General features: G+C 43.8%; 1 protein-coding gene across 3 annotated transcripts in view; it reads right to left on the bottom strand.

Moving 5' to 3' along the window:
* Positions 1 to 3,802, bottom strand: part of znf710a (zinc finger protein 710a) — a 31,336-nt gene extending 27,534 nt beyond the window's left edge. The window contains exon 1 of one of the 3 annotated variants that reach the window (XR_013573492.1): positions 3,205 to 3,802. The gene's annotated coding sequence lies outside the window, so the exon portion shown is untranslated. The remainder of the gene's footprint in view (positions 1 to 3,204) is intronic. The other 2 variants (XR_013573493.1, XM_078530425.1) reach the window with 2 other exon arrangements.
* Positions 3,803 to 27,629: the final 23,827 nt, after the last annotated feature.

Raw genomic sequence — 27,629 nt, 5'->3', positions numbered from 1 at the left:
GTAGTTAAAGACAGTGAGCCAACTGATGAACAGATCTGCAATCTCATCCTTTAGCTCAACTTGTATATCTTGAAGTCTCTGGCATTTACAGGCAATCATCCATTATTTACTTGAACGTACTCTAGGCAATGAAGTTAAAGAAAGTTGCCATAGTCCCAGAGGACCATAGGCTGCTCTCTCATTAGAGATGATTGGTGGTGAGTTTAACCCAAGGGTCACCACACCTCAGCCGAGGGGCATAGCTGAGAAGGTAGAGCCTTCAGGGATGACCTCAGCCGGTACAGGAATTGAACCCACGCTGTTGGCATCATTCTATATCACAAACCAGCAGTCCAGCCAACTGAGTGAGCTAACCAACCCCCACAATATCACATTCTCAATACCACAATACATGGGCAATATCACATTCTGATTACAAACAGATAGTATGGAGTTACTTGATTGAGGACACCTTCATAGATCCCCTCTGTGACAGGCAATGAGACACACGGCATTGTTCTTAATCACAGCTAAGACCAGTTCAGTTTGAAGGTAACACATTTGAAAAATATGAAACTATTCTAATAGAGAATTAAACACTCAATTCAAGGCAACCAATACATGATCTTAACTTTCAACTCACTAGCATATCCTCAGTTTCCCAAAATAATACATTTTCCTTAGTATAGTACATGGCCTTATGTCACTGCATAATGTAGTTATCAAAATAAAGCCAAAACTGACAATAACTTGCATGTATATATTGCCCTTAATGTATCAAAATGTCCCAAGGTGCTTCACAGGAGCATTGTCAAACAAAATTTAGTACTGAGCTACCTAAGGCGATATTAGCACAGGTTTCCACAAGCTGGGTTACAAGCCAAGTTTTAATAAGCATCTTGAAGGAGGTGGGAGAGGGCGCACGCGAGAGTGAAGCAGGGAGATGTACGGATGGAGTTCCCCACCTTGCGGCCTAGGCTGTTGAAGGCATAGCCCTCAATTATCGAGTGATTAAAATCTGAGATGTGCAAGAGGAAAATTGGAGGAATGTAGGGATCTTAGAGGGTTGTAGGATATTACAAAGATAGGATGGAACAAGACCATGAAGGGATTTGAAAACAATGAGGATTTTAAATTCAACGCACTGTCAGGCCAGAAGCTAATAATATATCTTTTGAATATTTGAAGTTTACATCCAAAGTGTAAGCCTCTAAAATCAATTAGAATGGTAAGTAATTTCTACAGGCATTTCTCTCCATCTTACTTTATTCAAATCATTTGATGGATCTGCATCCCTATCAAGTAATTTCTCTCTAGTTATTAGATGCTGTGCATGTTTTGAGGTCCTTCTTACCATCATGCTCTAGTTTTTCTCCCCAGACAAGTCCTTTCTCTCTATGACTTCTGAATATCTTTACAAGCTTTATCATAATCCAGGTAAAATTTCAGTATTGTGGGCATGTCATTAAATGGAAAAACCTGTTACTTTGGCTACTGGAATTATCTTGCACTTCTGCTGGATTTTTCTTCCATGCGTGAAAGATGGCTGCATCACATTAGATTTTGTTGCAAAATTGAACTATTATATTCATTTACTTGATAATATTTACAAGTAGTATATTATCTGGCTCTGTAAATGGAAAATTTAAGTCTCAATCTTTATACTAAACCATTATTATTTTGAATTAATTTTTTTCTACAATGAGATTTCTTACATGTTTCCTAAAACTGCAGTAGAAATCGTAATCCATCTTTCTCTCAAGATTCCAACAAAACCTCTCAATTCTAATCGTCTCAGCTATTTAAAAACCTGTTTCAGGTTTGAAGAGTTTCTAGGGCTTCCTTTATTTAAATAGCTGACCTCAATTCAACAAGAAGGTGCCTGTCGTACCTACACTGATCCACTCATGCTAACATTTGAATTAGAAGACTTGATTCCCTTCTGAAGTTTTGAAGACAACTGACCATACCTCGACATTTGTATTGATTCAACCAGACACAAGGTTTCTGACTAGATGTTTCGTTTTATTCTTTACATATTGTGACTGGATTCAGAGACAGCCATCAAATCAAGGCAAAAATCATCTTTGTCAACAGGTACTGTACTTTAACATTCAATTTTCAGCCAATGTACATGCAAATAATTAACTTAAGATCTGTCTTTTGGTGCCCATCTTCTTTATATGAAAGCAGGAAAGCTTTTTCCAGAGTTTCCTCAGTAATTTAAACACAAGCCCTCCCCCCATCCAAAAATTCACAATGTTATTCAGGAAAATAAAAAGGAAAGCCTGAATAGAGAGAGGGAAGGAGGAGAATAGGAACAAAAGAGAAAGAACTACAGAAAGGGGGTGAATGAAAGAAGAGAAGCTTTGAAAAAAAATGCAGACAGCTTGCAGACAGTGAGCACAAAAGAGAGCTGAAAGGAGAAAGAGAGAGATGTAGAAGATAAAAAAATCTTTCTACCAGAAATGAAAAGAAAAAAAACATTTTTCAGGCTGCTTCAAGAGTAACGACACATCACAATCTGAGTCTAACAAAGAGAAATCAGTGGTGACAATTTAAAAAAAATGCAAACATCTTTATGAAAAGATGAAAGATCCCATTCTCTTCAGTCAGTGGTTATGTTTTATTTTAGCAATTACGGAGATGGCAAAAAAGTTGGTTCCTTCAGCCCCTCGGTTAGAAAAGCCTCGTCTCTTTAGGAATGAGTTTTTCTCTCTCTCTCTCTTTCTCTTTCTCTCTGTGGAGACGCCATTAATTCTGGCTATGGCAAGAGGGAATGTGGAAGTGAAAGAGTGAGAGATGTTTAGCAGGAGATGGGAGAGGGAGGTGGGGATGGGGATGCCTCTGTCCCTAAGTTAAAGCCAGCAGACAGATAGAGAGAGAGAGAGAGAGAGAGAGGGGAGGGGGGGGGGGGAGGAGAGAGGGAGAGAGGGGAGGGACACAGAGGGGGGGGGGAGAGACAGAGTGGGGGAGGAGAGAGTGGGGGAGGAGAGAGGGGGGGAGAGACAGAGAGAGGGGGGGAGGAGAGAGGGGGGGACACAGAGGGGGGGGAGACAGAGAGAGGGGGTGGGGGAGGAGAGAGACGGGGGGGGGGACACAGAGGGGGGGGAGAGACAGAGGGGGGGGAGATACAGAGGGGGGGGAAGACAGAGAGGGGGTGGGGACAGAGAGAGAGGGGGTAACAGGGTGAGGGGAAATGAGGGGCACAGGGCAATTACTGACCTGGTCAATCCAGCCACAGGAAACACCCCGTCTTCTTGGCCTTGAATATATAGCGAGTGAAGGAGGATCCGCACCGTCTGCCGGAAGGAGGGAGGGAGAGAGAGAGAGAGAGAGAGGGAAGGAGGGAGGGAGGAATGGAGGGAGGGACCTTGAAGGGATGAAGACACCGAGTGTGAGTGGCGGCCGCTGAACCGGGGCCTGTGGAGCCCGGGCCTCCTCCTCCTCCTCCGGGGGGTTTTTTATTAAAGGGGTTCCCCCCTCCCCCGGGGCTGATTCACCTCACAAGCCGCCGGCAGCGGCGGCCCCATGTAAACCCCCCCCCCCCCCCCCGGAGGCCTGTGGCCTGTGGCCTGCGGCTTCCCCCCCCCCCCCCCGCCTCCCCCCCCCCTCCAACCGCCCTCCTCCCGGGGGTAACTCAGCTCCGGCCGGCCCCACAGGGAATCCGAAAGGGGTCGGCAGCAGGAGCCGCCGGCTTCCCCTCAGCCGGCATGGCGGGTGGGAGCCGCCTTCCTGTCCGGGTGTCTCTCGCCCTGTCGGTTGCCCCAGGCCCCTCAACAACGCCGCCGCCGTCAACTCGAGAGCAACACACACACACACAACCTAACGTGATGGCAGCTCCGCCCGGCTGATTGACAGTCCTCTCAGCCAACCGTTCGCTGACGCCCCCGCCGCGCTGACGTAGGCCGCCAATCATCTTGCAGCGGGGGGCGGGAACTTGACTGGAGTCAAGTTCGGTTGCACGGGAGAGTGTCACTGCGGCTGTTGGTGTCTACACAGTGACAGCCACTGAGTGACAGTTCATATCTACTGCCCAATGCATCACTACCTAACATAACAATTGGAGAAATAGTGCAAAGCACCTAATATTTTAGATATATATATAATCATACAGCACAAAAAAAGCCCATTTGGCCCATTGTGTCTGTACTGTCCCCTTGACAAACTGTCATTAACATAGATATAAAAGAGTAGTGCTCCCTATACCTAACCATCCAGAACTCTACAGGGCAAATACGCACATTACCACCCTTGAAGTTATTTCCCTTCCTTACTTTTTTGACGAAAGGTCACGAATATTAAAATGAAAGCAAAATATTGTCGATGCTGGAGATCTGAAATAGAAACAGAAAATGCCAGGGTGGGGGGAAACTATCACACACATTAACCCTTGTTTCACCCCCTCCACAGATGCTGCCTGACCTGCTGAGTATTTCTTTCCAGCATCCACAGTATTTTGCTTTTATTCCTTTCGTTGTGTAGCTGATTTGAATTTCTAATCCGAAAACTTTCAGCACATGTGGATTTAGTAAAGCATAAGGAGATGCATTCAATGAAACGCAAGCCATTCGCTTCTACAGTGAATTGTGAAAGAACTGTTGATTTAGTCAAAAGACAAAGTTATTCGTTTGGTTGCAAATAACATTGGAGACGCTCCACAATTAGTGTAGTTAACAGTTTTCACCACCCTACTATTCTATGTTCTCTTCTGAAGTATGACAAATGAACCCGAATTACATATTGACACATTGTAATAAATATTTATCAATTTTCATGTTTCATGCTTAAGAATTAAATAATTCTGGCACAGGTCATTCGTAATACTGTTACAACAAAACAAGATTATGCTCAAATATACTTTCCAATCACAGTGTTTGATACATTGTAATAAAGCAATGAGCTTAATTCAACTTGATTTATCGTATTAACTGCTATCTAAAAGCTCAAAGTTGCCCCAGAGGTTGTCTACATCTGTTGACTCATTCAGTTCAGGTCCTTAGCCTATTTGCCTTAGTCCCTTGCCTGAGGCTCTGGCATTCTCTGCCCTTCTACTTAAATGTGGTTTCTTCTTCGTTGAAACTTCCTTGACAACACTTATTTTCCCTTTCCTATTGCTTCTGCTTTTATTTTCTTTTTATTGTCTTCTTAACTGACAGAACTTATTTTACTTCTCTAACTGCCAGACAGTTGCACTGACCTTGAACTGTTCTTGCTGATTCTCGCTCTATTTTGTTCTTTTAAACTACTCTGCTGATTTTTTACACATCTATCAGGGTTTTATGTTGCTATACTTTGCTTGTCAGTATTCTTGGTATTTGAGTAAACTCTCTTCACTGATTATTTTTCTCTAAATCTACATTGAAAAACATACCTTCTCTTTAAAACTCATGGATCCAACTGGCAGCCATGAGCCTCAGCTCCACAGAAAGTCCTGATTCAAGCCCTGTCTGCTCTCAGTCACGTTCACAAGTTTGCTTCATTTACCTTGCTGGCATTTGTAAGCTCTCTGTTTCTGTATGTGTCATTGAGATGGCGTCTCAACACACACAAACACACGCACAATATAGAGAGACAGAGAATGGGAGACACAGAGACTGAGACAGAGAGAAAGAGAGAGAGAGAGAGAGAAAGAGACTGAGAGAAAAGGAAAAACAGGGGGCGGAACTGAGAAAGTGAAAGAGGGAGAGACTGAGAGATAAAGCAGAGGGGCAGAGACAGAGAAACTATGACAGGGAAAGACCAGGAGACAAAGAGAGAGAGAGAGACTGAGACAGAGAGAGGGTGAAAGAAAAAGAAACAGAGAGACAGAGAGAGAGAGAGAGAGACTGTAACAGAGAGAGACTGAGACAAAGAGACCAAGAGAAGAAAGAGAGAGAGAGAGAGACTGAGAGACAGAATGGGGGAGAGATTGACATAAAAAGACAGAGAGGGGGAGATACTGAGAGACAAAGAGGCAAAAAAAGAGTGGGAGAGACAGAGAGGTTAAGACAGAGACTGAAATCAAGAGACAGAGACAGATACTGAGACAAAGAGAGAAAGGGAGGGAGAGACTATGGCGGAGAGAGACTGGGAGACAAAGAGACAGAAGGTCATACACACAGAGAGCAGGAGAGACAGAAACTGAGACAGAGAGAGGAAAGAGAAACAGAGACAAAGAGACTGAGAGTGAGAGAGAGACTAAGAGACAAAGACACACTGAGAGGGGGACAGAGAAACTGAGACAGGAGAGACTGAGACACACAAAAAAAGGGGAAGAGTGACAAAAAGTCAGAGAGAAAAAACAGTGAGAGAGACAATTTTAAAAATTCTATCACCATGATCTAGAGCATAATGGAATTTCTCTGTGAGAAAATTCTGGATCAGAGACAGAGAGAGAGACAATAAAAATAGTCTGTCACCATTCTCTAGAGCATACGGGAACCTTTTGTGAGGAAATGCTGTATGAGAGAGAGACAGAGAGAGAGACAGACAGAGAGAGACAATATAAAAAAAAACTATCACCATTCTCTAGAGCATAATGGAATTCCTTTGTGAAGAAATTCTGTATCAGAGATAGAGACAGACAGACAGAGAGAGACAATATAAATTTTATTGCTATTCTCTAGAGCATTGGGGAAATTTCTTTGTAAGGAAATTCTGTATTATTCTGCAGATATTTTTCTCACAATCGAAGAAATTCCCTGAGTATGGTGTTTTTTTAAAACAATCTTTCCAGAAATCTTCATGCAATGTACCAATCTCATCTGGTGTTGCACAGGGAGAGTTGAGCCAAATGCAGCTTTCAAGCCGAGTAGGTTGAGAGATCATTGGTCATTTGTAGTGCTCACAGGCTCAAATCAACTCCTATTTATAACTCGCAATTATATCCTCATTTTTATATTCAATTATAAATTCCTATGGTCTTGTTTATAATGGAAATTGCATATGTAAATCTTGTAATTATATTCTCCCCCAGTGTCTCCATTAGTGGGGGAGGGGAAAAATGTAATTACAGCGTGACAAGTTTACATAGGCAGTTTCCATTACAAATAAGGACATAAGGAGCCATCGTGGAAAAAGTTGACAAGAAATGCATGGTCAGTATTATCACATGACAGACCTTACATACATGGAAAGCAGAAACCTATTTCACATGCAGTAGTTAAAGACCTCACTAGAATTAACTTCTGCAAGCTTTCTTCAATTGAAAAGAACTGCTATTCACCCTGCACTATTGACCTTCAGGCTAAGCCATAGCAATGAGACAAATCATAGAGACATCAGTACCACAGCTTTATATTTTCCTCTGTTCACTAGCTTTAAAAGATCCATAACCATGTTTACAAATAACAGCCTTGAAATTATGTGGTGAAATACCAGAAGTGGAGCTCTCAATATCTTCAAATGAAATCCCCTTCCTCTGCACTATTTTATCAGAGGCTGTTTAATGTTTCTGTCAAAATAATAAAGGAAGGAATTTCATAAATAACATTGAACATTTGTATGCTAGTATTCCACAGTCTATCTTCAAGACTGATCTTTTTTCAGATTTGTTAAAAACCAATTAGCACCATCAGTGAGTTATGCAATCTCCTTTGCTTGTGAATTAAATTTTCAGAAGTACAACAGCTTTCTATCTAGCATCTTGGATACTGCTACACACATAAAAATAACTTTTCTCATGCCAGGAATTATATCATGAAAAATAGTCATGTATAATAAATGTAATCATGTAAAAATATGTTAGGAACATGTTTTATGCAAAAGTTCTCCCAACATGAATAATGTTACTGTCATTTGCTACCACCCCTCACCCCTATGATCTATTCTAATTATTTTTTAATGATCTTTGATAGGTGTGTGCTGTTGTATGTCCAATTTCATGATATACTCAACATTCTTTTGGACACAAGTACATATGTGCATTTCAAATTCAGATGAACTATCATAGAGTGCTATAACCTTATCATTTTGAAATGTAGAAGGTACTTTGTGGCAAAAAGAACCTGAAAAGGGAACAGTCAGGGCTCAACAGAGAAGGGCACCAAGGAATCCTGCCAAAACAGGAGAATAACATGGATTAGTGGGAAAACTTTTTAGTGACTGCGGTCACCATGCCATTTGTGGTTACCCCAGTCCCAGGGGCACTGTTTTACAATTAGCAGTCGTCCTTCCAGACAGAGATGACTAGAAATTTTTTTCTCTCAGAGGGTTATGCGACTTTGGCACTCTCTGCTCTGAAGGTGTTGGAATATTTTTAAGGCTGAGGTAGATAGATTCTTGCTAGGTGAGGGAATCAAATGTTATCGGAGGTAGATGGAAATGTGGAATTCGAAACACAAACAGATCTGTCATGACCTTATTGAATGGTGGAGCAGGCTCGAGGGGCCATATGGCCTACTTCTGCTCCTATTTCATATGTTCGTATGTTCATATATTGCTCCAGGAGTTCCTCAAGTAAGTGACGTCAACTCAACTACCTTCCACTGCTTCAACAATGGCCTTCCCTCCATCATAAGATCAGGAGTCAGGCTGTTCACCGACTCCTCAATGATCAACTCAATTCACAATTTGCACAATAGTGCAGCAGCCCTTGCCAGCCTGCAACAGGCCTTGGCAACATTCAGGTTTGGGCTGCCAAGAGGCAGGTAATATCTATGCCACATAAATGCGAGAATAATTACCTCCAAGAAGACAAGGCTTAATCAGCTTCCCCAAACCTCCATCAGCACCCCCACCATTCAGTTCACTCCCACTGATGTCTTTGGAACGGATCAATGACTAGTAGCTAAACTGGGTCAGCAGTGTCAATACTATGGCTACAAGAGCAGGGCAGAGGCTTGGTACAATGTGATGAATAGCCTACACCCCAACCTCGCAAAATATCACTGCCATCTGGAGTTAGGAGTGTGATGGATTAGTCACCATTTGCCCAGGAATGCAGCTGCAGTAACGATGAAGAACCTTGAGGCTATTCAGCATACAGCAGTTTGCTTGTTTGACCCCCGTTTTTGGGATTCCTAATGCTCCTCTCCATCACTGTGGCTGTCAGTTATACTGCCTAGAAGGTGCACTGCAGGAACTCAATAAGCACACAAAAGCAAAAACACTGGATGCTGGAAATCTGAAATAAAAAGAGAAAATGCTGGAAACATTCAGCAGCACAGGCAGCATCTGTGGAGAGAGAAATAGAGTTAACATTTCATCTCCATAAGAATCCACCTGGCATATTTTGACAGCACCTTCATAATCTGCGATCTCTACCAGCAAGAGTTCCTAGATCCCCTCTGAATCACATATCTTACTAGCTTTTACATATATTGTCCTTCCTTCATCATCCCTGGGCAATATCTTAGAATTCTCTACAACTGTGGGAGCACCACAGTGCAGTAGTGTAAGGGCCAGTAATACCTCCTCAGCAAAAGGGATGATAATGCTCCCTCTAATGCCCATTCACTGTGCACATAGCGCAATCACTTTAAGATTGCCATGTGTCCACACATGCACACATCTTAAAGGGGCCCTTCTTCTTTGAGGCCCATTGGTTCCCTGCAAGGCAGGTTCCTGGCTATTTTTAAAAAATATCCTTTCCTGTGACGAATGGATGAATGGGCATTGCTGACAAAGCCAGCATTTGTTGCCCATCCCTAAGTGTCCAGTTTGCTAGGTCATTTCAAAGGTCAAGCACACTGCTATGGATCTGGAGTCACATGTAGGCCAGAAGGGGTAAAGTTGGCAGATTTCCTTCCCTGAAAGACATTAGTGAACCAGATGGTTGGTTCACTAGAAAACATGGTTTTCTGTTTACATGTTGCAGTCACAGCTGATATCCCCCAAATAGTGGAAAGGAGTTAGAAGAGCAAATATGTAGGCAAATTTCTGAGTGCAAAAACAATAGGGCAGTAATAGTTGAAGACTTCAACTACCTTAATATCAATTGGGATATGAACAGTGCCAAGGGCATAGAGGGCACAATATTCTTGAACTGCATTCAAGAGAACCTTTTTAGCCAGCCCAATGTAACAAGCCCAATGAGATGGGGCACAATTCGAGATTTCGTTTTCAGAAATGAAGCTGGGCAAATGGATGAACTAGTTGTGCGGGACCATTTTAGAAATAGCGACCATAATACAGTTAGATTGAGCATCATTATGGAAAAGAACAAAGATAGAACAGGAGTAAAAGTTCTAAATTGGGGGAAAACAAATTTTACAAAGCTGAGAGGTGAACTGGCAAAAGTGGACTGGATACACATACTAGAAGTGAAAACAGTGCCAAATCAATGGGAGGTATTCAAAAGCAAGATTCTACAGGCACTGTGTAGACATGTCCCCACAAAGAAAAAGGGTGGCACTGCCAAATCTAGGGCCCCCCGATTATCCAGAAGCATACAAGGTAAGAAAACGAGTGCTTATGACAGTCACAAAAAATTTAATACTTTGCCTACATGAGTATAGAAAGTACAGGGATGAACTAAAAAAGGAAATTAGGAAAGCAAAGAGAGAAAATGAAAAGATACTGGCAGGTAAAATCAAAGAAAACCTAAAGATGTTTTACCAGTACATTAAGAGCAAGGGGATAACCAAGGAAAGGGTAAGGCCTATCAGAGATGTACATGGTAACTTGTGCGTTGATGCTGAAGACATGGGCAGGGTTCTCAATGAGTACTTTGTCTTTGTCTTCACAAAAGAGAGGGATGATGCAGACATTCTAGTCAAAGAGGAAGAGTGTAAAATATTAGATACAATAAGCATCATGAGAGAGGAAGTACTGGAAGGACTGGCATCCTTGAAGGTGGATAAATCGCCAGGGTCAGATGGATTGTATCCCAGGTTGTTAAAGAAAGCCAGGGAGGAAATGATGGATGCTCTGAGGATCATTTTCCAGTCCTCACTAGATACCAGAGGTACCAGAGGTTTGGAATCTGTGAACGTTGTATCAATATTCAAAAAGAGTGTGAGGGATAGACCAGATAATTATAGGGCGGTCAGTCTGACTTCGGTGGTGAGCAAATTATTGGAATCAAATCTGAAAGACAGGATACACTGTCACTTAGAAAGGCTCGGATTGATCAGGGATAGTCAGCATGGTTTTGTTAGGGGAAAATGGTGCCTTACTAACTTAATATATTTTTTCGTGGAAGTAACAAGGATAATTGATGAAGGTAGTGCAATGGATGTCTACATGGATTTTAGTAAGGCATTTGACAAGGTTCCACAAGGTAGACTGGTCAGGGAAGTGAGATCTCATGGCATACAGGGGAAGGTGGCGAGTTGGATCTAAAATTGGCTCAGTGACAGGAAACAAAGAGTAATGATTGATGGATATTTTTGGGAGTGGAAAGTGGTTTCCAGTGGCATTCCACGGGGCTCAGTGTTGGGGCCCTTGTTGTTTGTTTTATATATTAATGATTTGGACTTAAGTGTGGGAAGCATGATTGGGAAATTTGTAGTTGACACAAAAATTGGCCATGTAGTTGATTGTGAAGAAGATAGTTGTCGACTCCAGAATGATATCAATGGTTTGATTGAGTGGGCGGAAAAGTGGCAAATGGATTTCAATCCAGGAAAGTGTGAGGTAATGCATTTGGGAAGGGAAAACAAAGCAAGATATTACTCAATAAATGGGACGATATTGAGATGGGTTGAGGAAGTGAGAGACCTTGGAGTGCATGTTCACAGGACCCTGAAAGTGGCAGGACAGGTGAATAAGGTGGCAAAGAAAGCACATGGAGTGCTTTCCTTTTTTGGGTCACACTTCTCTGGATTGAAATTCATTTGCCACTTTTCCACCCACTCAATCAAACCATTGATATCATCCTGGAGTCGGGTATTGAATACAAGAGCAGAAATGTAATGCTGGAACGCTATAAAATGCTGGTTAGGCCACAGCTGGAATTTTGTGTACAGTTCTGGTCACCTCATTAGAGTAAGGACATAATTGCTCTGGAGAGATTACAGGGGAGATTTACAAGAATGTTGCCAGGGCTTGAAAATTGCAGCTATGAAGAAAGGTTGGATAGACTGGGGTTGTTTTCCTTAGAACAGAGGAAGCTGAGGGGTGATCTAATTGAGGTGTACAAAACTAAGAAGGGCCTAGATAGGATAGACAGGAAAGACCTAGCTGAGGGGTCAATTACCAGGGGGCATAGATTTAAGGTGATTGGTAGAAGGATTAGAGGGGACATGAGGAAAGTATTTTTCTCCCAGAGGGCAGTGGGCATCTGGAATTCACTGTCTAAATTGGTGGTTGAGGCTGAAATGCTCCTAATTTAAAAGGTGAATACAGAAAATGCTGGAAAAACTCATCAGGTCTGACAGCATCTGTGGAGAGAGAAACAGAGTTAATGTTTCGAGTCGTACGACCCTTGTTTAGAGCTTTATTTCAGATTTGCAGCATCCGCAGCATTTTGCTTTTATCATTTAAAAGGTACCTGGATATGCACCTGAAGTGCTGTAACCTGCAAGGCTACAGACCAGGTGCTGGAAAGTGGGGTTAAACATGAGAGGCTAGCTTCTTTTTTTCTCTTTTTATGGCTGGTGCTGACATGATAGGCTGAATGGCCTCTTTCTGCGCATTAATTTTCTATGGTAGTATGGTTCTATATGAGCAAGGTCATATCTTTTTATCTATATACATAACCAATGTGTGGACCCTACTGTTTAAAATATAATGGCAACATGACACATGGACACCTTTTATACTCAGTTCTGTGACAGTGTTTGGACTCAACAGATTATCCTGTCACTCCTCCATTTGCACATTCTCTCTGCCTTTTCCATTTCAGGCATCCAGTGAAAACATTTCCAGGTAAGAGACTCAGATGCAGTGTGTTTCTATGTTAAAAATGCATGTTGCTATTGCTGTTTGTCACAGATAACACTCATGCTGGATGGACTCTGTATAAAACAAAAAAATAATTCAGGCATTTTCAATTTGCAAATCCCTAATAAAGCAGCAATTAAACTCTGATTGACTTCAGGCTGGGTATTCGTAGAACCACTAGCCTTAAAGGAACCGACCACTGAAATACAGATACATGCAGTCAGAAGAATAATATTTGCAGCAATTATATATTATGAGGTATAACATGTCTGTCATTATAAAGCAATGTACCATGTAATGTACTGTGAGCGATGCCACAGGAGGTCTAATGCTTTTTACATTTGTGCACTAGTCAAGGGTACCACGTTTCAACCAAACACTTCTTTAACTAAAACATATAGTTGATCCTCTATGAAATTTTTAATTAATTTTATCCAAATTATTATTTTTTGTGTCCCTGCCTCTGGGCCAGAAACTTGGGTTGGAGTCCCACCCTGGGACCTGATGGCCAAAGAAGGTGCATCCATAATGAGGCCAAACAGGTTGATTATCAACCTGTAACACTTTCCAACACACGCCAATGGCAGGCAGTAAGAGTGGGAGAGATTCCTGGTCAGCCATGTGATGGAATGGAAGTTGGAGCCTCGACTAATACAAGCTATAGCTACAATGTGCATGTTAAAGTATATGTTGCCACAACAACTCAAACTCCCGGAGTGATCTGTATCACATCATTACCACCTGGTTTATTAATTTATTACAAAAATGCACTGCCTGGAAGCCCGTAGTACCTGAATGCTAGTTCTGATGTGACAAATCTAGGTGAGGAAGTAAGCTGTGAGAAGGATGCAAGGAGGCTGCAAAGGGATATAGGACGGTTAAGGGATTGGGCAAGAAGGTGGCAGTTGGAATACAACGTGGGGAAATGGGAAATTATCCACTTTAATAGAGAGAATGGCAAAGCAGATTTATTTATTAAAGATGCAAGACTAACACATGTTTGTATTCAGAGGGATTCATTTGTATTTGTTCATTGGATGTGGGCATAGCTGGCTAGGCCAGCATTTATTGTCCATCCCTAATTGCCCTTGGTCAAGGAGCATTTTTTTTTAAGAGTCAACCACATTGCTGTGGGTCTGGAGTGACAAGTAGGCCAGACCAGGTGAGGACAACAGATTTCCTTCCTTATAGGGCATTTCTGAAGCAGATGAGTTTTAACAACAATCAACAATGGTTTTATGGTCATCGTCAGACTTTTAATCGCAGATTTTTATTGAATTCAAATTTCACATCTGCCGTGGTGGGATTCATTACCCAGGTTCCCGGAGCATTACCCTGGGTCGTCTGGAATACTAGTCTAGTGACAATCCCACTACGCCACCGCCTCCCTGACTTGGGGGCCCTGGTACATCAATCACAGAAAGTTAACATATACAGCTATAGCAAGCAATTAGGAAGCCACATTATGTGTTAGTCTTTATTGCAAGGGGGTTAGAGCATAAGAATAAGGAAGTCTTGCTGCAATTATATAGGGCTTTGATGAAGCCCCACCTGGGACACTGTGTACAATTTTCGTCTTGTTAGCTAAAGAAGGATATATTTGACTTGGAGAGGAAAATGAAGGCTCACTGGATTGGTATCTGGGATAAGAGGGCTATGCTATGAGGAGTATTTGAGTTAATGGGCCTATATTTCCTGGAGTTTAGAAGGACGAGAGATGGGCCAGAATTCTGAGGTTGTTGGGTGGGCGCTGTGGGCGGGCCTGGGAGTGGCTGGGAAACGGCCCACGCCCACGATCGGCCCCCGACTGCGATTTCACGTTGGCTGGCCAATCAACAGCCAGCCAGCATGAAGGGTGCGCTGAAAGGCTCAGCGTTGCCAGGGTGGGAGTGGGAAGAGGGCGAGTGCTGAAGTCAGCGCAGGTGCGGGGGAGCACGCAATGAAAGCTCCTTGAAGGCAGAGAACTGCCTCGGGGAGCTGATGAATTTAAAACAATCAAATAAATATTTTTAAAATGCAGAAAAAAATGTCCATACGTCAGGTTCACCTACCCAAACATGCAGATTATAAAAATTCTGCCCAAGCATTTTTATCTTTCAAAAATTAATATTGGAAACCTCATCCTGCCCTTGTATGAGGTTTCCTCAAATATCCAAAGGCCGCCTGGCCGCTTCGCCTGCCCGCCAACCGTAACATTGGACGGGCAGCGAAAAATCCAGGCCAATTAATACATTAATGGCCTTAATGGGCCTCTTAATTGTTGGCGGGCACGCTGCCAAATCTCACGCGCGCCCGCCAACCGAAATAGTGCGTGAGTGCGCGATGATGTCGGCATGCCCACCCGACATCATCGTGCACAATTTTACGCCCAATCGGGTTGGATTCGTGCCCGTCCACGGGACATAAGGTTCTGCCCATGATCTCGTTGAAATGTGTTAATTGCTCGGGGGGGCTTGACAGGGTAGAGGCTGAGAGGATGTTTTCCCCGGCTGGAGAGTCTAGAAATAGGATAAGGCGTTGGCCACTTAGGATTGAGAAAAGGAGAAATTTCTTCACTCAGGGGATGGGGTTCTCTTCCCCAGAGAGCTGTGGAAGCTCAGTCGATGATTATATCCAAGACTGAGATTGATAGATTTTTGGGCACTAAGGCAATCGTTTTGGGATAGGGTGTGAAAAAGGAGTTGAAACAGAAGTTCAGCCACGATTTTATTGAATGTCAGAGCAGGCTCATGAGACTGTGTGGCCTACTACTGCACTTACTTCTGGTATTCATGTAAATTCTTTAATATTTTTCTTTTCCTTTTCCCACTTGGTAAACATGATGCCAATGACATTTTGATTTACTTTTGTTGAAACTGTAAGATAAATAATTGAGACTGGAAGGGATTAGCATTTCTGCCTCTTAGTGCTGGCTTCCTCCACAGCCCATACGGCACTTTATTCTCTCAGCCTTTCCTTTTCCTCTATTTTATAGTCTGGTCTTGTCTCAACTCTTTTATCTTTGACTCATCCTTCATCTCTTTCTTCTCTGTTTTTTCTCATCTTGCATTCGTTTTAAAAGTAAATTCCCTCGCTGTTTTTTCATGTTTTTCCTCAATGTTCCTGTGCTTTAATTGATTCCCTGAGTATGAACAAAATGTTGCTGAGGAGCTGCTAAGCAAACATATTAATACATGCCTCACTGATTGAAGTGCGTTCAAAAAAACAACAAACATCTAGAATAGCTTTCAGGAATGCGAGAAGGGTGGAACAGTTCATCAGGTTCTGATTTGCAGTTTATGGTTAATCTCAGCAATTTAACATATTATTCATCAAATAACAGTGAGTAGAAGAGACAATCCAAAAGAATGAAATATTTGCATTTCATAGCGCCTTTCATAAAAAACAAAAAGAAAAGTTGAACTATATAGCTTATCCATGGTCTCTGTACATCCCAAAGCACTTTATAGCCAATTAAGTACTTTTGAAGCATAGTCACTTTTCCAATGTAGGAAACACCGCAGCCAATTTGCACATAGCAAGCTCCTACAACAACAATGTGATAATGAGCAGACAATTTGTACTTACGATGTTGGTTGAGGGATAAATATTAGAACTGTTGGGCTGAATGGCCTTCTTCTACACAGTAAGTTCCATGTAATTCTGTATAGCATTATGGAGGAGTGCTGGCAAGTCCTTTAAACCTGTGAGAAGTTCTGGCATATGGGATCAGACCTCTGGAGTCAACCATGGGTCAGAATTTTACGCTCCCCCACCAGTGGGTTTTTAGGTGGCTGGGTGGGGGGAGTGAAATTGAAGGGACGGGATTCCCTCCAGGTTCTCGCCCGCCACAAAGTGGGAAGCCCGCCCTTGCCCCAGTTGAGGCCCTTAAGTGGACAATAATTGGCCACTTAAGGACCGTTTTCTGCCCAGCCTCAATTTTTAGGCTGATGGGAGAATCGAACTTCCATGTGGGAAGCCCGAAAAGGAACAAAGTTACATCTTGGGCAGGAAGGCAGGGAGGGTGCCCCCCTACATAAGGTCTGGTGGCCTCTGGACTTCCATCCCCCCACCGCCGACCTCTCCCCCGAAACCCCGAACACCCTCCTTCCCACCCCCCATCTCCCCCCTCGATGGGACTTGCTACTGAGTGATGGGCAGAAGTCCTTCCTGCAGCCACTTAACCCTCATTCGAGCATGAAATGGCTGTGGGGCGCTCAGAATCGGGGGGGAGGGGTGTGTTCCCTGCCAACTCTTCAGGTGGCGGGAAGCGAGACCCCACCATCTGAAAAATTCAGCCCATAGTCATCTCAGTGGATACTGCGCCTGTACCCTCTTGGCAAAAATATATGGCACCCGTCGTAGCAACACTCAGGGATGCTGGAGCCATCCAGGCTCTGGGTTCTGGGCTCAGTCACCTCCTACCCCTCAGATACACTGAGAACCAAATGGCTGGGGGCTTCAGTCATGTCATGGACCACCTACAGTGTCTCTCCTGTAAGTCAGTGGGGGAGCTGAGCCACAGTTCCATAGCAAGGGCAATTGTGCACTGAGAGTGCAACATCTCACTGTTTCTCAGGTTGAAAGCACCCTCACCACCTCTGAACCAATCCCTGCCCTTGTACCAGAAAGCCGGCTGAACAAGATGCCCAGGGTGGTGATTGTTGCTTTAAGGCCAGCCTTACTGAGTAAGGGTCACGTGGTCAGAACAGCCAATCAACACCGAGCGCAGCAAATCGCATAAGGGGGTGGAGTTTTCCTAGCCTGGGTAGTGTATTGTAGCCTTGCTAGAAGCAGGCAGCTAATCCAACAGCTCTGTAAATAAAGTTCATTGTTCAACTAAAGAAGTCTCTTGGTAGTACATCTCAACATCTGGTGAAGAGGATAAATGAACAACTATGAGTATCTCATTTTAAAGAAGGAAAGAAAGAAAAAAATATACTCACCATTTGATTCCTCCTCGGAGGAAGACTGGAGCCAATACATCGAGCGCCTTCGGTTTTATTTCCAGGCAAACGAAATAAGTGCAAAGCAATTCTCTTGAACGGTATGTGAGAGTCAAACCTACAACCTTATTCGCAGTCTCACAGCCCCAAGCTTGCCTGACTCCAAATCGTTCAGTGAGCCCATGGAATTAGTGAGGGGCCATTTTCAGCCCAAACCACCGGTTATTATGCAAAGATTCAAATTTAATACAAAGGCGAGAGTCCCAGGCAAACCGATCACGACTTATGTTGCTAAGCTGAAGCAATTATCAGAGCATTGTGATTTCGGAGCGACCTTGAACACGCAATGGGATTGGTTAGTTTGTGGTGTGCACAATGCTGCCATTCCGTGTTGACTGCTTGCAGAAGTCGATATAACCTTTAAACAAGCATTAGCGATAGTGCAGGCCATGGAAGGCGCTGAAAAAGATTCGCAGGAGCCACAAAGCTTGCAAAATGGCGCCGTTTACCAGTTGGGACAGGAACCTGGCGACAAAACCGCTGAAGCAGCCGCAAAGCGGGAATCATTCCCAGTCACCCAGAAATCAAAAAAATATACCGGAGGCAGTCAGGGCAGCGATCCTGAAGTTGAGATGTTACCAATGTAGGGGTAACCACGCTCCTAAAACATGTAGGTTTAAGGAGGCCGAGTGCTATTACTGTTGAAAAAGGGGACATTTGATAAAGCAGTGCAGAGCTAAGTCAAGTTGCCAGCCAGCAAAGATATTGGAGGTACATAATGTGAAAAAGCCTGAAGTGACTGATTCTGGCATTCACTCTCTTTTTAATCTTAAAGCAGTCAAGGGAAACCCTATTACTGTCACACTCCATGTGCTCAGGAAGCCTCCAGTTACGAAGGTGGATACAGGGGCATCAGCCACAGTGATGGGGGAGCACACATTTCAGTACCTGAGAGAAGGCACCCAAGCCAGTATCACCACCATCAACACCCCTTCGACCTTATGCTTATGACATCTTTTGCAATCTCTCCTTTGCTTCCACCTCTCACTGGCCTATCCAGCTTCACCTGTCCCACCCCACTTAAACAGTGTATATTTCACCATTTTTACTTCTCTTTAGTTCTGAAGAAGAGTCATACGGACTCGAAACGTTAACTCTGTCTTTCTCTCCACAGATGCTGTCAGACCTGCTGAGTTTTTCCAGCATTTCTTGTTTTGGTTTCAGATTTCCAGCATCCACAGTATTTTGCCTTTACCCAACCCTTAAGCCTGGAGAGAACTCCTGCCCAGTTGAAGACTTACATGGGAGAAGCCACAAAAATAAAAGTCATGGTACCTATGAGCTATGGGCAACGGTCGGCCCAGCTCCCAGTGATAATAGTGACCGGGGAAGGACCAAGCCTTCGGGGCCATGATTGGCTAAAAGAAATCAAGTTAAAGTGATCTGAGATTTTACAAGTACAGGCAGGAGGACTGCTAAATTTGTTGAAAAAATATGATAGCATCTGTTGCAACGAATTAGGAAAAATCAAAGGCTTGTAAGCCAAGATTTATGTTGATCCAGAGGCGATTTTTTTAAGGCAAGACCACTACCATATGCCTTAAGAGAAAAATTGGATGCTGAGTTAAACAGGTTGGAGGAACTAGGCATCATACAGCCGGTTCGATTTTCGGAATGGGCAGCGCCTATCGTCCCCGGACCAAAGCCGGATAAGACCGTCTGCATTTGCGGCGATTATAAGCTAACGGTCAGTCAGGCCGCCAAGTTGGATAAATATCCAATTCCAAAAATTGAAGAATTGTATACAAAGCTGGCAGGAGGTCAATCCTATACTAAGTTGGATATGAACCACGTGTACCAGCAACTCGAGTTAGAATACACATCCCGGGGGGGTATATCACAATAAACACACGCAAAGGTCTATTCCAGTCTACGTTCCTCCTTTTTGGGGTGTCTTCGGCATGTGCGATATTTCAAAGGATGATGGAAAGTCTGCTACAGGGACTACGATGGGTTGTAGTATACCTTAACAACTAAAAAGATTTCTGAAAGCGGGAGTTCACCTAAAAAAGGAGAAATGCACTTTCCAAGCCACTGGGGTAACCTACCTGGGGCACCGTGTAACTCTTTCAGAGTTAAAACAATTAACTAAATTAACAAAATAAGGGATAAATCAAGCACAGCCCCTAAGTCAAGTCAGCTGTAAAATCAAGGAAAAACTTTAAAGGAAACTTACAAACATTAAACCAAAATGTGATTAAAGGGGTCAACAAAACACCCCAGTCCCCGCGGTGCCCACCGGGCACGGAAGGGGCATCGTGTAGATGCTCAAGGATTATACCCTGTGGAAGAAAAGGTTAAGGTGATAAACGAGGTGCCTTCCCCCACAAATATCACTGACCTCAAATCATTTTTAGTGATGGTAAGCTGCTACGGGTGATTTTTACCCAACGTAGCGACTGTACTGGCCCCCTTGCTCATACTGCTGAAGAAACACCACCGTTGGTCCTGGAAGGGTCCACAGGAGGCAGTCTTCAACAGAGTAAAACAACTGCTGCACTCCTCAACCTTGTTAGTGCACTTCTACCCATCTAAAGAATTGATATTGACCCGCGACACCTCTCCATGTGGCGTTGGTGCAGTGTTGTCCCATGAAATGGGCGACGGCTCTGAGAGGCCAATAGACTACGTGTCAAGAACCGTCTCAGTGGCCGAAAAAGGTTATTCGCAGATCGAGAAGGAAGGACTGTCAATAGTCTTCAGCATTAGAAAATTCCACCAATACTTACTTGGCAGGCACTTTATTATCGTCTCCGATCATAAACCGCTTTTGGGCCATTTCAAAGAAGACAAGGTTATCTCACCGATAGCCTCAGCAAGAATTCAGCAATGGGCATTAATTCTGTCCGCCTACAAATACGCTTTCAAGCACCGACCTGGGATACACATAGCAAACGCAGGAGAGCAGCCTATCCTTGCAAGAAAACATCGTGTGTACTCCTGTACCCCAAGAAATCGCCCTTGCATTGAATCTCTTAGACACATCGCCCATCTACGCAAAGCAGATCAGGAACTGGACCAATTGAGATCCGCTTCTATCTAAAGTGAGAGACCAGATACTTACAGGATGGTTAAATGAACCAGTCTCTGAGGAAATGAAACATTTTTTTATCCGCACATACAAATTGAGTTGTCAGGATGGCATCATACTCTGGGAAGCAAAGGTAGTTGTTCCTGCACCAGGCAGAGAATTGCTCCTAACCGAATTACACAGTGCTTATCCTGGCATTTCTAAGATGAAAATGCTCACCAGGAGTTACATGTGGTGACCTAGTGTTGTAGGATTGGAATCTCCTCCAACTGGGAAATTTATGGAACATAACTTCATTTTGATCTCATGATTAGAACTATAATTACGAAAGATAAGCTGCAGTCAGCAGTACAGGGCTGGGCAGCAAGGGGTTAATTTGGACATTTAGTGAAAAAACAGGGACTTGGGAGTCCTAGTCCAGGATTCTCTTAAGGTTAACTTGCAGGTTGAGTCTGTAGTCAGGAAGGCAAATGCAATGTTGGCATTTATTTTGAGAGGACTAGAATGTAAAAGCAGGGATGTGCTGCTGAGGCTTTATAAGGCTCTGGTCAGACCACATTTAGAATATTGTGAGCAATTTTGGGCCCCGTATCTCAGGAAGGATGTTCTGGCCCTGGAGAGGGTCCAGAGGAGGTTCACGAGAACGATCCCAGGAATGAAAGGCTTAACATATGAGGAACGTTTGAGGACTCTGGGTCTATACTCAATGGAGTTTAGAAGGATGAGGGGCGATCTGATTGAAACTTACAGAATACTGAAAGGCCTGGATAGAGTGGACGTGGGGAAGATGTTTCCATTAGTAGGAGAGACTAGGACCCGAGGGCACAGCCTCAGAGTAAAGGGAAGACCTTTTAGAACAGAGATGAGGAGAAACTTCTTTAGCCAGAGAGTGGTGAATCTATGGAATTCATTGCCACAGAAGGCTGTGGAGGCCAGGTCATTGAGTGTATTTAAGACCAAGATAGATAGGTTCTTGATTGGTAAGGGGGTCAAAGGTTACGGGGTGAAGGCGGGAGAATGGGGTTGAGAAACTTATCAGCCATGATTGAATGGCGGAGCAGACTCGATGGGCCGAATGGCCTAATTTCTGCTCCTATGTCTTATGGTCTTATGGTCTTATGATATTGGTCTGAGGGTTTTGTAAAGGCTTGGAGCGAAAACTTGGTGTTTTTTGCCGGTAACTTGTAACTTGTTTCAGCTATATCTTGGTGATATTGGCCTGAAGGTTTTTCTTTAAGGTTTCAAGACAAGACATAGTGTTTTGCCTATGTTTTTGTCAGTTTAAACCAAGTCGTAGGGACTTTGTGTGGAGTTAGTATTTTTGTAAGTTTAAGCCCGAGTTGTGGTGACTTTGTGTCGGGTACTGGGAAGGGGTTATTTTAAATTTTTGAGTTTTGTACTGTGGGTCTGTAGGTGATTCATGCCTAACAAGTTTGATTCAATTTTTTGAGGAGGTGACCAGGTGTGTAGATGAGGGTAGTGCAGTTGATGTAGTTTATATTGATTTCAACAAGGTCCCACATGGGATACTTATAAAGAAGGCAAAGGCACATGGGATACAGGGTAATTTGATAAGGTGGATTCAAAATTGGCTTAGTTGTAGAAGGCAGACAGTGATGACAGAAGGCTGCTTTAGTGACTGGGAGCCAGTGTCCAATGGCGTACCACAGGGATCTGTGCTCTGTCCCCTATTACTTGACATTTATATAAACGACATAGATGACTAGGATTAGTAAGTTTGCGGATGACACAAAGATTGGCCGGGTGGTTAACAGTGAGGTTGAGTGTCTTGGGCTACAGGAAGATATAGACGGGATGGTCAAATGGGTATATAAGTGGCAGATGGAATTTAACCCTGAAAAGTGTGAGGTGATACATTTTGGAAAGAGTAATTTGACAAAGAAGTATTCAATGAACGGCATGACACTAGGAAGTTCTGAGGAACAAAGGGACCTTGGCGTGTGCATCCATAGATCTCCGAAGGTGGAGGGGCATGTTAGTGGGGTGGTGAAAAAGGCATATGGGACACTTGCCTTTATCAATTGAGGCATAGATTACAAAAGTAGGGAGGTCATGTTGGAGTTGTATAGAACCTTGGTGAGGCCACAGCTGGAGTACTGTGTGCAGTTCTGGTCGCCACATTATAGGTAGGATGTGATTGCACTGGAGTGGGTGCAGAGGAGATTCACCAGGATGTTGCCTGAGATGAAACATTTAAGTTATGAAGGGAGGTTGGATAGACTTGGGTTGTTTTTGTTGGAGCAGAGAAGACTGAGGGGCGACCTGATCGAGGTGTACAAGATTATGAGGGGCATGGACAGGGTGGATAGGGAGCAGCTGTTCCCCTTAGTTGAAAGGTCAGTCACAAGGGGGCATAAGTTCAAGGTGAGGGGCAGGAGGTTTAGGGGGGATGTGAGGAAAAACTTTTTTACCCAGAGGGTGGTGACGGTCTGGAATGCACTGTCTGGGAGGGTGGTGGAGGCGGGTTGCCTCACATCCTTTAAAAAGTACCTGGATGAGCACTTGGCACGTCATAACATTCAAGGCTATGGGCCAAGTGCTGGTAAATGTGATTAGGTAGGTAGGTCAGGTGTTTCTCACGTGTCGGTGCAGACTCGATGGGCCGAAGGGCCTCTTCTGAACTGTGATTCTGTGATTCTGTGATTCATTAAAGTAATTGTGAATTATCAGAAGAACTTTGTCTCGCTCGCCATTCTGTTCAAGCCATACACTTGTGAATCTGGTGTCATGAACTTGAGTGTAGGGAGGGTCTCTGAGGGAAAAGGGGAATCCCTACAGTATAGATGCAGATATCGAGAAACTAGTCAAGCACTGACTCCACAAGCAACAACGGGAGTTTCACCAGCAGAACTGCTTATGAAGCAATGTCTCAGAATGAGGCTGAGCCTCATATTTCCAAATTTGCCAGTGAGGGTAGAGAAGAGCCAAGGTAATCAGAAAACAAGCCACAATTTACATAGTAGAGCCTGGAAATTTATAGTAGATGAAGCCTTATATGTAAGAAACTTCAGTAGCGGTCAATGTTGGATCCCAAGGATTATTGTCTGTGAGACCAGACCCCTTTCATACCAAGTAGACATGGAAGGCCAAATCATTCGTAAACATGTGGATCACCTGAAGAACAGGGAGACGCTTCCACAGTCAGTGTTGCCACCAAGGAATGTTATTGAACCTGTAAGCACCGAAGTGCCCGATCAATCTGTCATAGACATTACTGATGGTTCTGTAATGAACTGCCTGTGCGAAAAGAGGTACCCGTTATCGCAGTCCCTGTTCGTGTCAATCCTATAGGAGAGCCTCAGGCTATAGAGTTACAGCACTCTACCCTAAACAGAAAACCACCTCAACGACTTGATTTGTAATTGCTGGTCCTAGGCATATAAGTGTATAACCTGAAGTCATGACAAAGTGCAAGTGTGATTATTTCTAAGATTTTTGATATTGTTTTCTATTCACCTGTATAAGGTCATTTGTGTAAGGGATATAAGCCAAGGAATTAAAGAGGGAGGGATGTGGTGATTGTTGCTTTAAGGCCAACATTACTGAGTAAGGGTCATGTGGTCAGAACAGCCAATCAACACCGAGTGCGGGGAATCTGATAAGGGGATGGAGTTTTCCTAGCTTGGTAGAGTGTATTGCAGTCTTGCTAGAAGCAGGCAGCTAATCAAACAGCTCTGTAAATAAAGTTTGTTGTTCAACTAAAGAGGTCTCTCAGTAGTACATACCTACACCCAGGAAGCTGCCAAGATACTGCAGCTGGCAGCCAGATCTTCTTGGGTTCCAGAATTCACAGAAAATTAGATCTTAAAAGCTCACATTTGAGCTACGACAGGCTTTAACCCAACTCCCCCCACCCACCTGTGTTGACACCACCATAGGCACATCTTGTAAGCATAATTGAGTATGTAATAGAATAGAATTTTGGTAAGCCAGTCAAACTATAAACTGTGCTGAAATGCTGAATGTAGGCTAAACATTCTTACAGTAGCTGGTGAACCTGCAATGTCAGGTGACTAGAACATATGACACATGAATTAGGAGCAGGAGTAGGCCATTTGGCCCCTTCAGCCAGTTCTGGCATCGAATAAGATCATGTCTGATCTGCTTGTAGCCCCAACTCCACTTTCCTGCCTACCTGTGATAACCTTTGACTCCCTTGTTAGTCAAAAACCTATTTACCTCTGCCTTAAAAATATTCAATCACCCTGCCACCACCACTCTGTGGGGAAGAGAGTTCCAAAGGCACATGATCCTCTGAGAGAAAAAAATTTCTTCTCATCTCCGTCTTAAATGAGAGACCCCTTATTTTTAAATTGCGTCCCCTAGTTCTAGTATCTCCCACAAGAGGAAAGATCCTTTCAGCAACCAACCTGTCAAGTCCCCTGACGTGTCTTTCAGCTGTTTGGGCTAAGAGGCTATGAGGAGGGTAGATGCACTGGGACAGGCGTTGGGCCTGACAGTTAATGCAGGAGGTGAGGACAGGGATGGTTCTTCTAAAGCACTTCTCAACGAGCAGTTGCTGAAGTGCTGCAGACTGATGTTGCTGCAAATTTATCACCAACTTTGGTGTCATCTATGTCATGTTTGGAATCACGATGAAAACATTTCCTTTCGCAAACATGGCATTGTTCACCTGCTTGCTGCATGAATGGACTGCAGACTGATTGACATTAACATATTCTCTTTTGCAGCCTAGAAGGAGCCTAAGGCAAAGAAGTGAAATGTTGTAGCACAATGGCTGCAACAGACAATGCAGTACCATCAACAGCAGTGGTTACAGACCCTGTTGTAGCAGGCAACAGGGGCCTGGAACCATCTCCGGGGTAATGCACAGCCTCCTTACGTAATTCTGGCCCTATGCATTTTAGTGGGAGAGTAGGGATGTCACCTTCTCTGTGATGTTCCTGTAATGCACAAGATGGGCCTGCATATCCTATGCAGATGAAAGCCTGAATTTTCACATTGTGAAAATTACTCTGGAGGCCGAAATCCTGAAGCCCCGCCACTGGACATAGTCCCCGCCATTTTCACAGGAGAATAAATGGGGTGAGGTCCCAAATTGAACATCCGTGGTTCATGGAGGTAGCTGGCCAGAGAAAACAGCTCTTCCAACCATGTCTGATTTTCAATAGCCAGGAGTAGGAAACACAATATGTGCAGGTTAGAACCTAGAGCAGGTCTAAACTTTGTGGAGTTGCTTGGATAGGTAGGGTTACCCTTCGGAGAGGCAGGGTACCCTTTTGGATATGATCCCAGGACACCTTTGGAGAAGGTCAGGTGCCCTTTGGGAGAGGTAAGCTGCCCTTTGAGATTGTTGAAAGTAGACATGAATGTGCATAAAAACTGTCAAGCTCATTGGAACCATCAAACTCAATGGAACTGTCAAGAGAACAGTCAAAAAGCGCTATCAAAGGAACTGTCAAGCTGTCAAGACATTTAAAGCTCCTGCCCTTTAAATATTTGAAGCAAACAACTGCCTGCAGTGTTTAAAAAAATCAGTGCTTGGTATTTCAATCTGTCTGTCGATATAAACCTGAGGGTTATCATTACTTGATTAGTGCCGATTGACTGATTTCACAACTTCCTTTATCACAGTGGGGTGTCTCTTAGTTTACAGTTCGACTGACAGTTCCAAGTGGTTATAAATTTTTTGAAGTGGGACTATGGGAGAGGATTTTCCCCCCCATCGGGGGAGTGGGGGGTGTGGTTGTCTGGAGGCAGGCGCAGACCTGATCGCCGATCCCGATTGGGTCCGCGCCGCCATTTTACGTGGGCGGGCCAATTAAGGCCCGCCCAATGTGACGCGTACCTGGAAGCGCTGTGTGCTTCCTTTGCGGGTGGGTGGTGGCGTTCGCTGAGTCGGGGGTGCGCTCTTTCGAGCATGCGCACAAAAGAGCACAGAAATCTGCCTGAGGCACAGAGGTGCTTCAGGGAGATAAGTTTTAAAATTAAGACATATCCCCTCATGTGACAGTGTCACATGAGCTGGGACACGTCAATGAACTTTAATGGAAAAATTCATTTAATTTATAAACCCTTCATGGAACCTCATCCCGCCCGTGGATGAGATTCCATGAAAAATGCAAAGGCTGCCTGGGCTCTTTGCCTGCCCACCAACCTTAAGGTTCGACGGGCAGCTTTCTCAATACGGTTAATTAGTTAATTAATGGCCTTAACAGGCCTTTGACAGTTTGGCGGGGACACAGCCGACTCGGCTGCGCACCTGCCAAACTGAAAATCTAAATGACGCATGGTGACGTCGGGACGCATGCCCAATGTCACCCCACGTCATTTTATGCCTCGGCGAGTGGGCCCTGCCCCTGCTCACTGAGCCAAAAATTCTCCCCTTGAATTCAAATGCTTATTTTGAAAAGGAACTAATCATTTGAATGAAATACTTGTTTTCATAAGGGATTAAGCACTTACATTAAATGTTTGTTGTTATAGAGATTATGTAGTTGAAGAAATGTAAATGTTATGAAAGGGCTTTTATCTTGAGAGTGATAGAATGAGAGTGTTCATATTATATATATATATATATATATATATATACACATAATAAAGTCTGTAATAAATATTTAGAGCTTTAATTTATTTTATCTCAACATGGGTCCCTGAGGACTGCCCATGGTGGATAGTGGGTGAGTTGGCATGGAGGGTTCAAGGGCCAAAAGGGGTCATGCATTGGCATGAGTTGGCACTAAGTTGGCATTGGGACTATAAAGGGCCATGGGGATGGCTAGAGAGGCATAGGTTGGCATGGGGGTTATGAGGGGCCATGGGGAATGGGTAGAGGGGCACAGGTT

This window comes from Cetorhinus maximus, chromosome 26, assembly GCF_964194155.1.
Source record: "Cetorhinus maximus chromosome 26, sCetMax3.hap1.1, whole genome shotgun sequence".
In the NCBI taxonomy this organism is placed as follows: Eukaryota; Metazoa; Chordata; class Chondrichthyes; order Lamniformes; family Cetorhinidae; genus Cetorhinus; species Cetorhinus maximus.
Note: the sequence above shows the minus strand (reverse complement) of the source record. Positions and strands in the feature narration are given on the sequence as shown.